Consider the following 16,526-nt stretch of genomic DNA (forward strand, 5'->3'; position numbering starts at 1 on the left):
GACAGGATATGCTTAGCCATAGACAAAAACTGAAATAGCTGTGAAATGAGACAAATTCAGCATTTTTGATCCTTTTCATTGAGTCACATCAAACCTACCAAGCCTCTCATGCCCATGGTTCTCATGGAGTCCATCTCTTCCACTTGATTTCCACTCCCCCGCCCATTTACCCATGCATCTTTCACATTGGTTGCCATTGATACAAGCATGGCATCAGTTTAAATACATGTCTTCATATGTACAGTCGCATAAATAGGCATGGCAGCCTGGGCTGGCTTCAAGCCAGATGATCACCTTTGAGAAGGCAGGTCAAGGGATGAGTACCCATGGTATGTCTGCATAGTGGTAGTCCTATTTATTTTATTTATTAACTTATATGCCACCTTTTTAAGATCATGCAACTCAAGTCATGGTACACAAGGCTCCTGCAAGGTTAGCCATCAGACTTAGATCTGCTTACGTCCAGCAAGTTGGTTGTATTCTGAGCTCTGGAACCCATAGACGAGTGTCTGAAACTGATCTGACTTTCATGCATCAAGTGTGCAATAGTTCAGTGCCCACTTAGGACCCAATCCTATCCAACTTTCCAGCATCGGTGCTGCATCATGCAGCCCCAAGGTAAGGGAAAAAATGCTCCCTTACCTTGAGGAGGTCTCTATGTCTGCCCTTCCTCCATAGGATGTAGTGCATGCCCCATTGGTACTGGAAAATTACCAGTACCAGTACCAGTAAAAGTAGCGCCAGCACTGGAAAATTGGATAGGATTGGGCTGTTCCTCTTCACATAGGAACTTGTTCAGGTAGCCAGTACACACTATGTGTTCTGCACAGCCCATGTACAATGGGTGGGAGTGCAAAGCTCTTCCGTGACACTCCACAGTGCTTTATTAAGGCTGCAATCCTATACTTACTTACCTGGCAGTAGTAGTGAATTCAATTAGACTTTCTTCTGAGCAGACAGGCATAAGATTGTCCAGAAGAAACAGCTCCTTTGGTTCTGGTTTAGTTTGTGGTATGTCTCCTGCAGCTAAAACTTTATTTTCTGTAGTACCCGCAGTTCTTGGTACTACATGGCATTAGTTGGGTTAGCTTTGTTTGCAGGTATTCATCAGTATTATCAGACACCTGGCCCCAAGGATGGTTTATTCAGTAAAAGAGCAGGATTATTACTACTTGAGATTATGGAAAGCAGTCCTTACCAAGAGACATCTAGAATGAAATGAGAACCTTTTCAGGAAGGGAGTCATTGGCAGAAATTTAGCATACTATTACGTGAAGAGACAATAAAAAATTCAGGAAAAAAATGTGACTTTATTACTTTTTTATTTATTTACTTTATTAACGTGTTTTACAGCCGAATCCTAGCAAGCCTGCCCTATGGCAGAATGTGTGTTCCACCAGTGCATACAATGAGGCCATCACACAGATGGCTGATGGCATCACACACAGACCAGCAGGGAGACCTCCTGCCAGCAGCATAGATAAGCCAGTGGGGGGAGGCAGTGGGTGGGAAGAATGGGGGAAGCAGGGAAGAATGGCTGCGCTTGCATGTGCTGTTATCCTGAGGACTCCCCTTTCCTTTCCCTTCCTCTCCTTCCTCTCCTTTCCCTTAGTCTCCTCAGTTCTGCACCAGCAAAATAGTTGGCACAGATCTGAGGAGACCCACAGAGGTAGCAGAGGCTTATCCCAGGTAAAGGAATGAAAATTCCCTTACCTTGAGGAGACCTCCAGACAGCATGCACTCCATCAGCACAGCTGCATCAGTGGCGAAGGCTTTAGTTAGGATCAGGCCCTTAATTTGGGCTTTCCAGACAAAAATTATCTCCCGAAGTGCACAACATAATATGTTCAACTAACCCCACATTCTGAAGCATTATCCCCAGTTCTAGAAAATACAGAGAAGTAATTTTTTTCTGCACTTTAGCTCGCCCCCCAAAAGCCCCTCTCTCAAACAAAAATATATCAGGATGGGAATGATAGCCAAAATTGCATACTTTATTTACTACATAATATCAGGCAGAAGAAAAGCTTCAGAGAAATAGATGGGTATTTTTGCCTGGCGGTAAAAAAGAAATCACTAATATTTACAAAAGCTAACTATGGTACGTCTTTCAATGTTTTATTTTTCTTTGACCCTGTGGGAACAACTTTGTTTCTTTTGTTGTCGTTGTAGACTGATGTATGTATCTAGCATCATTACCGTGTTTCCCTGTTATTCAGACACAAAGAGGGGGGAAAATATCATTCAGAGCCCCCAGTCTGAAGCAGGATGTGAAACTTCTGCAAAGGGTTCCGTTTCAATTGGTTATGGTCACGCTATCCAAATAGGAAGAAATCTGTTACATATTAAGCATTTTCCTCCTAGTCCAAAAAAATTAATTACATTTTACAGCCATTCCCAGTATTGGGGTGTTCCCCCCCCCCTTAGTTTGGGAGATTTGTCTTTAAAAAAAAAAAAAAGGTTGACCAGACAACAGCATGGAAAGTCAATTACCATGCAAAATTCAGAAAACTATCCCCACCCTACCTGGGGGTTTTTCTGTCCTCATGCTGTCGCAAAGGTCAATTCGCAGAATAAACCAGGAGGGGAAATTATTCCCCAAAGGGTCCCATATTCCTACTGAAGTAAGTTTCTAGAGAACTAGGAATACCTTGATAGGACAGAGAAGCAAAATCTTTCTCATCAGACTCATCTTTCAAGCTCATACTGAAGATCTTATTTGGGGACAATCCAATTGGAGTTAAAACCTTTAAAGCCTCATTGATGTCAATGGGAAATATTTAAGTTTCATACTTCCATCTAGATTAATGAGCCTTACAAGTGCTTTACAATGGCTGGATTTTATCTTTTATTTTGCAAATATGCCAATGTAATGAGCATGAGAATCTTCCTGGTTCCTCCATGTTGGTTTTTTGTTTTTTAAAGCTATTACTTACTTCAAGTATTCTCAGCACCAGTAGGAGGATGACACGCAACTGCCAGGGTAAGTAACACCACCAGGCGGCGGTACGGTTTTTCAGGGCAGGGATGGAGGCTTCCAGGGCAGGAGGAAGGACTGGCAGAATCCTCCTCCACCAGATTCTGTCGGATGAAAAACCCGACACAGAGCACCTCCAGTCTAAATAGCTGATGCAGACTTGATTAGCGCCATTGCAGAGCCTGTGCCCTTACTCGAATGTCCCCTTCTCCTGAGAAAACTCTGGCAGCGTCCGTGGGATGCAGCGCTAGCCATTTTGGCACTGATGCACCAGGCAGTGCCGTGGTGGTCAGGATTTGGCTGCCTGTTGAGAAAACTCAAAGAAAGGGCAGGACCATCACTCGATATAGTGCAGTGTTTGTCAAACTGTGTGTTGGAACTCTTTAGGAGGGTCACAAGCCAATTTCAAGTGGGCTCCCATTCATTTTAATGTGTGTTTTATGTTTATTATACTTGACTTGATGCCACCAAATGTTACAGATCTGTACTTTTAACAGACTACTGTGTATATGCTTTTAACCAAGATAGTTCATGGGGCTTACTCCCAGTCAAGTGTGGATAGGATTGCAGTCTTTGAGATTTGGGGGAAATTTTTTTGAACAGATCAGCAACTGCTTGGGAGGGTAAGGGGGGTTCTTCTTTATTTTAAATAAATTTTTAAACTTATTGTAAACTTTTAATTTACTTGCGTGCAGTACAATCCTATCTTGTGCTGGAACAGGCAGGCTAGGAGGCCTGTACTGCATTCAGTGCAAGATAGGGCCCAAAGTGGGTCAGTCGGAGGTAAGGAGAAACTCTTTCCTTACCCCCATGTAACCCACCACAGCCCCAATGGATCTCCTTGGACTGGCGCCACATCCAGAGGGAATGAGGGCTAGGATCCGGCATATCTTCCCAGTCCCAGCCCCGCCTCCTGCTTCCCGCCTGCCCACCCCCAGGACCGCCCTCCCCCACCCCGGAACACCTCCCTCCCACCTCCTTCCTGCCCACTCCAGAGCCTTGCATCGGCCAAGCTCAGCTGATGCAAGCCTCCCTGCCTGAGTCGGCACGGAGGCTGAATTCAGCCTCCTCGGGCTGGCGCACATCCTTGCACTGTTCAAAGGTTCAAAGTATCCACTGGTAGCGAAATTTTTTTGTTCACCACTCCTCCTGCAAAATGAAAGAACCATAGTTGGTTCATTATTAAAGCACCTATTATTTTGACTAAATGTGTACTTTGAAACCCTGAGGCTGCCACTGATATCAAGCCATTAATTCATTATTTAGCTGTCACAGCATGGGGAGAAAAAGTCAGAGAGCTTGAAGGTTTAAAATGCTTGTAGAATAGTCACATTTGCAAGATTACTTATGAGCTTTAACTCAGTTATTATGTTGTCTTTTTCTTTTTGGTAGCAACACTGCCTGCTATGTGTCCTGTAACTAATCTGGTTCCACCCTGTCCCTTCCTGAATGAAGCCTAAAAGCATTTTAAAATTAAGTCACAGGAAACTGTGAGAGGAAGAGAAGGCTCTCTCAAGACTACCTGGACAATCATTTACCCAAAAAATCTGATGGGCCCAGGTGATACAAGTGACATTCCAAAATCTGACGGAACCCAAGAAGAGCAATGCCGTGAAATCACTTCATCGTAGATGCTTTGAAAGGTAGTTTGGGACAGAAGCGCTCCTTTTTCAATGCCTTAATGATAGATGACACTGCCAATAATGGCTATGCAACCTTATTAGGAAGTGCTGTGATGGGTTCAAATATATGAGTTTCTTATATGGGAGGATTTGAGTATTCATATTACAGTGGAGAAGCTGACACATCCTAGAAGTGGATTGATTCTGGCAATCTATTTGGGTACCAACAAATATCTTCATTATCTAGCATTGCCATAGAAACAAGCAACTGTTACAGGAGCAATCCCTAACCCGTTGTCAGAACTGTCTGATGATTCAAAAGGCACTCTGACATAGGCACCTCGCTGTCTACCTTTGTGAAATGTAATGGGGCAGTTGAGATGCCTTTACCAATTCCCTTCGTTTGGCTGAGCAACTACTAGCAGCTGCCACACGGACTAGAAAGCTGGCGACCAAATGTTTTCCTATCATGGAACACTGCTGCTGACTTGGAAAGATGTGACCACAATGTGTAAGCGCAACAAATATCACTACCCCCACTCACAAGGGTATATGCACCTTCCTCCGGCTCCAGGCAGGAGAGCCCACCAGCCACCAGTATCCTCCGTTTTGCTTTCAACACCAGGAATGGGTCAGACAGCAAGAGGGAGGGGCGGCTTGCATGGCGCATTTAGGCACCCTTAAAAATTTAGAGCTGTGCCCCCCTGTAGGGAGCCCCTGCGTTCAATCAGTAGAAAAATGACTTTTTTCCTTGGCAAACTGTGTGTCCAAACAGGGAAGAGAGGGAAATGGGAAGGGAGTGAGCATGCTAACCACAGATAAGAGTTTTCCCATGGAGTTAACAGTGGTATGACAGACTCAGAGCTGTTGTGTTGCAGACTTACTAGGGTACTGGGAGGTGAGCTCTCCTCCCTCAATGCGTTCTCCAATAGTGGAGGCAATTCCTCCTCGAATCATGCAATTCATCACCCTGCCAGCCTGTCATGGCAGGCAGGGTGATGGTTGGGTCTCATGTCTGAGCATAATGCTGCCCTGCTCCTATTGTGCCAGTGGCCAATCCAGCACAGTGGGTCAGGTCTTGCAGATGGAAGGAGGAGCAGCTTGCCCTGCTCTATGCAAGACCCACAATACCTGCCAAGAAGAAGAGAAATCAGCAAGAGACCGTGGGCCAGAAAACGCTCCAGCCGCTGACAAAGACTGCTGGGAGGAGGGTGAAAAGGGTAGTGAGCAAGCAACTGTTACCCTGCGCATGCCTGATCTCGTCTGATCTCGGAAGCTAAGCAGGGTCAGGCCTGGTTAGTACTTGGATGGGAGACTGCCTGGGAATACCGGGTGCTGTAGGCTTATACCATAGTCTTTCGAGACTGAAGGTTGCCAACCATATAACCCTCTCCCCTCGTTCTCTGATGCACTGCGAGGAGGAAGGAGTAGACAGCACATCTCATTTGTTCTTTCTTTTTAAACTTTGTTTTCAAGTTCAAAATCCTTACTTTGAAAATCCTTAGTTTGGGTAGAGATTCTATGGAGGAGGGGGAGATGGTGTTTATGATAAACAACCATAACTCTTTCTACAACCTTCAGCTTTCTTAAAAACTATTGTCTCCATTCAGTGTGTGATTAGCTTAGGGACAGCTGTAGAGCAGAGAAGATACAGGTTTTTTTGCTGTCCAGTTCCCCAGAACCACTTCTGACTTTGACCGGTCTTATCTAAAGGTCATTGTATTGAGAGCTGCTTCACAAGGGGTGTTGGACTTATATTCTGGTGATTATATTTCTGTAAACTGAACCTGCACAAGTTGTAACCCACAAAGCCAAACACAGCTCAACAGGCTTATGTTATGGCCTTTCAGATAACTGACAGTCTCGCCACACTCCTATCCCTGTGGTTGCAATCCCAAGTAGTCGCTAAAAAGAGGAAGTTGGCTGAGCGCTTTGTAGATTTTCATACATGGCTTGTGGGTCACACATTTGTCAGGTCTGATGAATAGTAAGCAAGTGGGCAAAAGACTGGCAGTACAGAGTGGGCAGCAGAGTACCCAGACTGAGGGAAGGCAACAGATATGAGATCTTAATATCAGACAGTGGCACAGGGTAGGCCCTCTGCTGACTCCTAACTCTTTGTACCAGAATGTTATGTGAATGTTCTAACTACCTGGCATTTCCTCCTCTGATTAGCAGTTTGAAGTCATGCCATTAAAATCCTTTAAACAGCATGAATCCCTTTAAATAGGAAAAGATTCCTGTTTCCTTGGATTAAGGCAAAATGGTTAAATTTTATAAAAGAAGTAAGGCACAAATGCCTGGTTCCTAGAGTAACCCACAAGTGTACACATCACTAAGGAGTTAGGAGTTTTTTTTCATATTAAAATGAAATATTGTTTGTATCATAGGAAATCAAAAACAAGGAAAAGCCCATTTTCAAGTCCTCTCCAAAGCACCAAAAAAATGCTGTGAGCAATTTCTTGTTAAAAATTAAAATCCTAGAAAAACAAAAGACTCAAAAATGCAAAACATTAGCAGGATCACAGGCAAAAGGGGGGAAAAAAACAACTGCAAGTTATTGGACAGATTCTTGGCTTCATTTTTAAATCCAGATATAGAAGAAAAATTACTGATGTTGACCACAGTTATTAGAAAAGACTAATGCAACCAATTCTACAAGCCAGAAAAGCTGGAGTGTTACTTCTAAATGGGTTTAAGTCCTGCTGAAGTAAATGGGGCTGATAATTAATTATACAAACGAGTAATGTGGAGGTGAAAAATACTGACTGCCAAATTTTTCTTGGACAGAATAACTATTTAAAGATGGCAGTGCTATTTTTCTGAGGCAACATCCTGCTGCCTACAGAAGTGCCACAAATCATGGGACAGGAGCCCTGTTGTAGAAGATCAGAACTAAAGATATGTGATCTTGGAGAAGTGGAATATGAATGCTAAAATAAGACAGGGCAAACTGCAGTATCAGTCGTCACTGAACAGTTGATGGACTCGCCCCAAGATTTTCTTCTAACAGAATTTTTTTTTTTTTTTAAGTCCAGTGGTTGCCTTGGAGGTTTGTACATAAGACAATATAAAAATCCAACTTTCAACAAGAGCAAATGTGGTATTACGGACAGAATATCGAGGAGACTGGAATTCAAATTTTCATTTAGATATGAAATCCTTTGGATAGCCGTGGAAAATCTCTCTCTCTCTCTCTCTCTCTCTCTCTCTCTCTCTCTCTCTCTCTCTGCACTCAAGCTTTAGGGATTTTGTGAGGATAAAATGGGATCAGTCTATATAAACTATGACCAGGGCAGGCTTTAGGAGCAGCAGTGCCCAATGCAAAACATTGGGGGGGAGGGGCTACTCACCAGGATGAGCTGCAGCAGCAAGGCACCCAGCAATGGTGTCACTATCAACTGCTTCCGGTGCAGGGGGGGGAGATTTCAAGTCTGTTGGTCCCAGAGGCGGGAGTGAGAGCTGTCCAGTGGCAATGCTCTGCTCACCACACTCTCCTCATAGTGGCTCAGCCCGGAAGATTCCATGCTGAGGCATCAGCTCCAGAGCAATGGGCTGGCTGCGTCTGCAGGTACTCTGCTCGCCACCTCAGTGCAGGGCCCCACCAAGTGCCAAATTTGATCACGTTGGTTAAGCTGCCCTAATGCTGGCTCTGACTATGCCCACTCTCTTCCCACCTCTTCTGTTCAGGCAAACAGAGGGTGTTACCAAATTTGCTATGCGCATCTACCTTTCCGTGAAGACTGAGTGAAGCTTCCATCCTCATGATGTTCATTTGAAAAAAAGTTGTGCAACCACAGACCAGGTGTGTGAGATAATCCACGGTCATTATATGTTCCTTGCTGGATTTCTCTCCTTCATTCAAAAGCACTGAAAGGGTTACTCTACCATTCCCTGGTCTGTATTTTCTTGGTGGTCTTGTGCATGCCAGGTGCATTATGTCCTTAAGCACTGTTAGATCACCAACAACTGCAAATGGTTTGTGGTGATCTCTTTCTTAGCCAAGTCGAAAGAGAAGCATTACGGGGGGGGGGGGGAATGGGGCAATTCTGGTTTGCATTTTAGTGTTTGGGTTACTCATGTTTCTGAAATACCGCACAAAAGTCACAGGAATTAACGCTGAACTCCACTTAAAAGTTTATATGGTACATTTGTCTTCAGTATTCTCCTATCTAGCTGCAAAACAGATGCACAATACACACAACCTACCCTAAGCCGTCAGCGCTCTAGCATTTGCTGCTCATTGCCATGTTATTATAGCTGCTCCTAACGAACCATGGAAGAGGCAAGTTGCTTATATAAGCAAACTAGGTTATCTGATTGATAACCCTGAGAAAGAATTTGAGATGAACATTGGAGAATTACTCACAGGCCAATCCACAAAGTGCTGAAAATTGATTAGTTGGAGTAAGCCGATTTTGTACAAGCGACTTCAGTGGGAGGCAACAGGCTTAAATCCTGTTAACCCCCCCCCCCCCCAATAAGCTTGTGATTCATACCGGAACACTGGAGTCAAACGACAACAATGAAGACAATATGAAGATGAATATTTGTTATTTGTTGAGCACCTACCATAAGTAGGCAATATGCAAAAACATAAAATGGGGCCCTGCCTAAAAGCTGAAATCTACAAAGCACACACACAAGGGAAAAAAATCTACATCTCACTTATGCAAGGATGCCTGCAGTTATTTAAGCTGTTGGGGTCAAACTGAAGTCAATTGAACTCAGTCAATATGAGCTCTTCTATATAATTATCAGCAACTAGAAAACTTTGAAAGATACTGCCATTTACTTTCACTATTATGGCTTCTGTCACCATGAATGCCTCTTTAGTTAATGAGGCACTCTTTTGGCATGCTTTTGATACACTCTGGGCGCAGTCCTAACCAACTTTCCAGCACTGAGGTAAATGCAATGCAACTCTGAGGTATGGGAACAAACATTGCTTTACCTTGAGGAGGCCTCCGTGGCAACTGCAGGATGCAGCACATGCCCCACTGGCACAGCTTTGCAGGTGCTGGAAAGTTGGTTAGAATTGTGCCCTCTGTGTCTGAAGCCATGGACATTATGGTTTAATTGCAGGCCACGTGGATGAGAAAGAATGGCTACCTGGAGAGGAAGGCCCACTATCACTGAGTATCAGGGATGCTTTATTCACAAATGAATGAATTAGGGAAGAAGTCTTCCTTGCACCCCAACTTGGAAAACATACTATGTTACTGGAAAATTGAATTTCAAGGGATGTTACGCAATATGATGTGCAAGAGAAGATGGGTCTGAGGATTCCAATTTGTTGGAATGTATTGATCCGTGCAGGCGAGTTGGGCGCAGGAAGGGCCTCAGAATTTGATGTGCACTGCCACCAATCTCACCCTTCCTCTGCCCCATTCTACCCCCTGTGCCAGGCTTATCTGCTCCAGTGGGCTTCTCAATAACCATGTGCAGGAAGGCTCTGGCCTTCCCCCTGGTGCGCCAGCTGCTTGTGCTACTGCAAAGCATTTTACAGCTGCTTTGCGGCAGCCTGCACCAGCAGAACATATTTTCCACTGGCACACTTGTTAGATAGGATTGGATTGACAGTCACTTTTTCTTCTAATACTTGTTTTACTGTCTTTTTGGGAGACATGCCATTATCATTGGCCCATCCACATGTGATTTCTTTTTCACATCTTATACATATGTTCCTAGAACTGCATGGGGAGAAGCTATTGGAAAAATTGCTTGCACGTTATTGATTTTGAGCTTTTAGAAAGTTCCAAATACACACACACACACACACACAGGTCTAAGAGCATCCTGACAAAAATCGATATCATGTTTGTCGCTAATTGAAGATTATCTAAAAGGTATGAACAGAATATGTACATGGTACATTTATGCAATTGAAATGGTTAGCTATCTAACGATAAGGTGTTCTGAGGCATATTTTACATTGCTTCATTAAACCTTGCCCCAGGTGTGCTCAACCACTCGAGGTGAGTATTAATGGACCAATAAAAAAGACCCTGGGGCACCTTAGTGCTAAAATACTGTGGCAATGCGAGTTTAAATTAATTTTTTAACATAGGTTTTAAAAACTATTTCCCCTCATTTAATATACCTTTCCACTATTAAAAATTCAGAACAGAAAAATGGAAAGTTTTTTTGAAAAAGATCTTTAGGAGACTCTGCCGTGTCTTTTTCAGGGCATCTTAATAGAATTCAATCATGTTCTGCTTTGGTGTCATGCAATTTATTTTTAACTCTCTATGTGGCATTCTTTCTTATAGTTATGATTCCCTTCCAGTATATTCAGGTCCCAATCCTGTTAAACTTTCCAGTGCCAAGGCCAACAGAGCTTGCACTGCATCCTGCAGTGGGGGGACAGTCATGGAAGCCTATTCAAGGCAAGTCAACATTCGTTCCCTTACCTTGGGGCTGCATTGCAGCTGCATCAGCACCAGAAAGTTGGATAGGATTGGGCCCTCAAAGGCTTATGATGGCAGCCATCATAGCATTGAATAGCAATGATGCAAAAGTGTTGATCTTTGAGGCAAATTCAGTACTCTTGCAGAACTTTTAAGAACATAAGAGCCATACAAGGTCAAGCCAATGGCCAATTTAGTTGAGTGTCTTGTTTCTTACAGTAGCCCACTTGCTGCCTCTGGGAAGCCCACAGGCAGGAGAGAAAGACAGACCTCTTCCCACCATTGCTGCCTTGCAACTGGGATTCAGAAGGAAGTGCCATTTGATGGTTATAGATAACTGTTAATAAGCCTCTAATTAAATTAGTTAATTTAACTAATCCAGTGGTTCTCAGTTTGGCAGTTCCCTTGACCTACTGAACCATTGGCTGTGGCTCCCTGTTAGGGCTACAATCCTATACATTGTATGGGGCAGAAGGTTTTTCACAAAGATTCCCCTGGCTGGTTTCTGCAGCTCCCTGAGGAGCTATGGCTAACAGTTTGGAAACCACTGAGCGAAACCCTATTTCAAGCCACCAACAACAGTGAGGTGGCTAAGTTTGCAGATGACACCAAACGTTTCTGAGTGGTGAAGACCAGAAGTGATTGTGAGGAGCTCCAGAAGGATCTCTCCAGACTGGCAGAATGGGCAGCAAAATGGCAGATGCATTTCAATGTCAGTAAGTGTAAGGTCATGCACATTAGAGCAAAAAATCAAAACTTCACATATAGGCTGATGGGTTCTGAGCTGTCTGTGACCCCTGCTAATTGGGTAAGAGGCCCTTTTTCAAGTGGGTGCTCCTTTTTTTAGCAGGGGGAGAGTAACTGGCCCACCTCACCCCAGCAGTGTCTGTTCAAGTGGCTGTCTGCTGGTATTCATTTGCATCTTTTTAGATTGTGAGCACTTTTGGGACAGGGAGCCATTTAGTTATGTGATTTTTCTCTGTAAAACGCTTTGTGAACTTTTAGTTGAAAAGTGGTATATAAATAATAATAATAATAATAATAATAATAATAATAATAATAATAATAATAATAATAATAATAAGGAGAGAGATCTTGGGGTGGTGGTGGACAGGTCAATGAAAGTGTCGACCCAATGTGCGGCGGCAGTGAAGAAGGCCAATTCTATGCTTGGGATCATTAGGAAGGGTATTGAGAACAAAACGGCTAATATTATAATGCCGTTGTACAAATCTATGGTAAGGCCACACCTGGAGTATTGTGTCCAGTTCTGGTCGCCGCATCTCAAAAAAGACATAGTGGAAATGGAAAAGGTGCAAAAGAGAGCGACTAAGATGATTACGGGGCTGGGGCACCTTCCTTATGAGGAAAGGCTATGGCGTTTGGGTCTCTTCAGCCTAGAAAAGAGACGCCTGAGGGGGGACATGATTGAGACATACAAAATTATGCAGGGAATGGACAGAGTGGATAGGGAGATGCTCTTTACACTCTCACATAACACCAGAATCAGGGGACATCCACTAAAATGGAGTGTTGGGAGAGTTGGGACAGACAAAAAAAAATATTTCTTTACTCAGCGTGTGGTTGGACTGTGGAACTCCTTGTCACAGGATGTGGTGACGGCATCTGGCCTGGATGCCTTTAAAAGGGGATTGGACAAGTTTCTGGAGGAAAAATCAATTACGGGTTACAAGCCATGATGCGTATGTGCAACCTCCTGATTTTAGAAATGGGCTATGTCAGCTGCAAGGGAGGGCACCAGGATGCAGGTCTTTTGTTATCAGGTGTGCTCCCTGGGGCATTTGGTGGGGCCGCTGTGAGATACAGGAAGCTGGACTAGATGGGCCTATGGACTGATTCAATGGGGCTGTTCTTATGTTCTTATCTAAGCATCTCCATAACTCATGCCATCTAATTCCATACATTAATTGTGTCTTATCTGCAGAAGTACTTTCCCCAGCCTATCCTATATCTCCTGCCATTCCATTTCAGTTGGTAGCTCCAAATTCTAGTACTGTGAGAGAGGGAGAAATACTTCTCCTCATCCACTTTCTCCATGTTCATGCATAATATTATAAAGGTCTATTATGACCCCTTTCTGTTGCCTTTTTTTCTGAATGAAAGAACCCCGAACTCTTTCACCTTTCCTTACAGGGAAGGTTCTCCAGCCTCCTGACCATTTTGGTTGCACTTTTCTGTACCTGTCAGCAGTAGTGTAGCTAAGGGGGTGCAGGGGGTAGCAAATTCACCGGGCTACAGGGTGGGAAGGGCTACAGCGTGCGGGCAACAATGCCCACATGCCTATCGAGCTGCTGCAAGGCATACACAGGAGGAGAGAGGCTGCTGCACACAGCATCAATCCCATCCAGATTATACAACTATACAACAAGAAAATCAAATTTAAATTTCTTCATTAGTTTTCTTCTCCTGAAGAAAACCATTTCAAAACTTCTTATATCTCATTTAAAGATTGTGCTCATTTCATACCAAACTCTTGGAGTGGGTTGCAAAATATTCCCCTAAGCAAATTTCTTACTTTTCCTCTTGCTAAGCCTGGTATTTCTTTTTCTCTAAGGTCCTTTGAAAAAATTTCTATGGCAGCACCAGAACACTCCTGCTGATAACATCACCCATCTGCTGCAGATGTCCCAGCTCTGCTCTCCATTCCTATTCAACGATCCTCCTGTTAAGGGTTAAATGTTAACCTGACCTCAACTACCTTCCTATTGTACGCTGCATCAATGTCATTTTTTTCTTAGTTGGAGTGTACGGTTTGTCAGTGTTGATGTGACCCCCTGCACATTAAACCAATTAACTTATTTTAACCCGGCCCCCAGGTCTACACATTAGGTTCCTGTTGTGTATATGCAACATTGGATATATGCAATGTGTATATGCAAAAATGGCTTTAAAAGGTTTGATTGAACTAGAAGCTTCTGATCTTATAGCTACATTTTTACAGCCCAATCCTAACCAACTTTCCAACACTGATGCAACTGTGCCAAAGGAGTATGCACTGCATCCTGCAGTGGGAGAGCAGTCAAGGAGGCCTCCTCAAGGAAAGGAACATTTGCCCCCTTGCCTTGGGGCTGCATTGTGGTTGCATCAGCACTGGAAAGTTGGTTAGGATTGGGCTATTAGCCACTGCACAAGGCCTGCACACGTTTGATCCAACACATGACAAAATAAGGTGACAAAGAAATCAAAAGCGTTACATGTTCATAAACAGATCGTGAATGTGGCACAAAGCCAAATAAGATGTGCTTTTTACAGTGAGGCGACTTCCTATAATCTTTATTTAAGTCTTGAAGAACACAATAACATTTGTTAATGAATTCCCAGTTGCAATACTGCCATTCTCTCTGTTAAGTGACCCTACCGTTATCACCGGAGGTGCAGGCAAATCAGAATGAAATACGCCAGCACTTCTGCCATCTTTTTTCTTCATTTATTGCCATCTCCTATAAAGAGATCCCACTACGAGCTGTATTTCTAGTATAGGCACTTGAAATCACATTAGATTTATCTCATCCTATAAAAACACAATTCATTAAACAGTCTGATAAAAACTGGTCTGTTTAAACTAAGACAACTTTATCACAGTCATTTCAATTATTTAACTGCACTTTCTTAAATAAGTGTTTCACACTTGCGTTTGACAAGTAGGCTTTTTGGTTTGTATTTCCAAGAATGCGGAAATGATGCATGAAAATATCCAAGACTGTTAATAGATGTTTTCAAGACATCTCTTTTTCTGCTGGCTTTATGTATCTTGTTCTTGCAAAAATGCCTAGGCAAACGATTATGCCTCAACTTCCCCACCGCTACCTGTCTGTAATATGGGGATAAGAATACTAGCTTGCCTTACAATGTTATTTTTCAGGGTTATGGGATAATGTATGTAAGTGTTTTGGATGGTTGATACAGAAATGCTAAACTATAATAAAGTATTATTAAGGACCATTACACCAAGATATATATATATCACTTCACAAATATTGAAATGAAAACTCAAAACCATATTTTCTTTAGAAAACCACAAACAAATTGTGGCAACTACAATATCTGAATCCATGACTGCAGAGGCAGAAAGCAAGATATGAAGTGGCACCATGACACACTTTCCACACTTGGAGGGGTGGTAGAGAATGTAGCATGTAATCTGAAGTTCTACTTGAAAGGCAGTATTATGTACACTTGTATTTCGACCACTTGTATTTTCTTGAGCACCTGCAATATACAAGACTGACTCTTCTCGATTTACAAGGTCTTGAGTTACACGTTTTTGGAATAGTGCAATTTGCGAATTAATACTGGAATTTATGTGCACAGTTTTTGAAATAGCACAATCATTTCCTTGCAAAGCCACTCCAGAAAACACAGAGATGTTATGTGGCATTTGTCAGCTTTGGAATGCAATTAATGATTTACTAAATTAAATTATCTGCTAATGAGCAACCCTGTTAGATGCTGGCAGTTTCCTGTGGCAGAAGCGGGGGAAGCTTCTATTCTAAATCCAGAAGATAAAATATAGAGAAGGAAAGAGTGTTCGCAGAGCTACTGCTTATGCTTTCTCAGATTCCTTACCACCATCTTTGTTTTCCTCATTGCTTTCTCACCCATCAGCATCAGTAACCACTCCCAGTAGCCTCCCTCCTCAACCCTCCCCCTCTGCCATCTTGGGCAAACAGAAGTCACCATTAGTTAGCATAAGTGTTCAATGACTTTTCTCCTAATCCAGTGGTTCTCAAAGTCCTACTCAAACTTTGACCATGGTAAGCATTTGAAAGGGTAGGGATGACCTGACAGGGCTGCAGCAATTATGGTGCCACCAAGACCAAGGGGTTTCTACACATACCTGGGGGACTCACACTGGCCTCCAAGAGGGTCCGGTAGGCTCACAGCCCTCTATGCAAGCCTCCCAACTGCTGCAAATAGCTCCAATTGCTAATCAGAGCAGGGGGCTGCAAGCCTCCCAGACTCTCTCAGAGGCCAGCACAACCCCCCAGGTACATATAAAAGGCCTTGGTCCCAGGAGCGCCTTCGGGGCACCCACTTCTGGACCACTCCCCTTAAAGGGGAATTACACTCTTCTAGTTCCCCTGGTGGGTCATGACCCACCAGTTTGGGAACAACTGCTTTACAGCATACTAGTTTTCTACTGCAGCCATGGGGCAGGCATAAGGTTGTTGATAGATAAATCAATGCAAAGAAAGTTTCTTGGAGATAATGAGTTTGAAAACCACTGAAAACCACTCACTACTTACTTGCTTTGGGCAAAAATAACAGGGACTCAGGTCCTTTTCCTCCAGGTTTTGCCCTCAAACCTGCTTCCCAGCTGGCCTTTTAACCCATATTGTTTCTCAACCAAAAAGGAGATGTATAACCAGAGCTACCTAGAAAGAAAGCCTGTTCATGCACAATTGTTTATGCCTGTCTTCTGCATGCCATCAGTGAGTGATATATAGCCTTTGACAAAGAAATGGATTTATTGTAATGGCATCCTGGGCCACTTGT

General features: G+C 43.3%; 1 pseudogene; it reads left to right on the top strand.

The window, feature by feature from the left end:
• The first annotated feature begins 5,826 nt into the window (after nt 1–5,826).
• On the top strand, nt 5,827–5,943 carry LOC136649904 (5S ribosomal RNA; annotated as a pseudogene).
• The last annotated feature ends 10,583 nt before the right edge of the window (nt 5,944–16,526 follow it).

This window comes from Tiliqua scincoides, chromosome 4 (assembly GCF_035046505.1).
Source record: "Tiliqua scincoides isolate rTilSci1 chromosome 4, rTilSci1.hap2, whole genome shotgun sequence".
Classification (NCBI taxonomy): Eukaryota; Metazoa; Chordata; class Lepidosauria; order Squamata; family Scincidae; genus Tiliqua; species Tiliqua scincoides.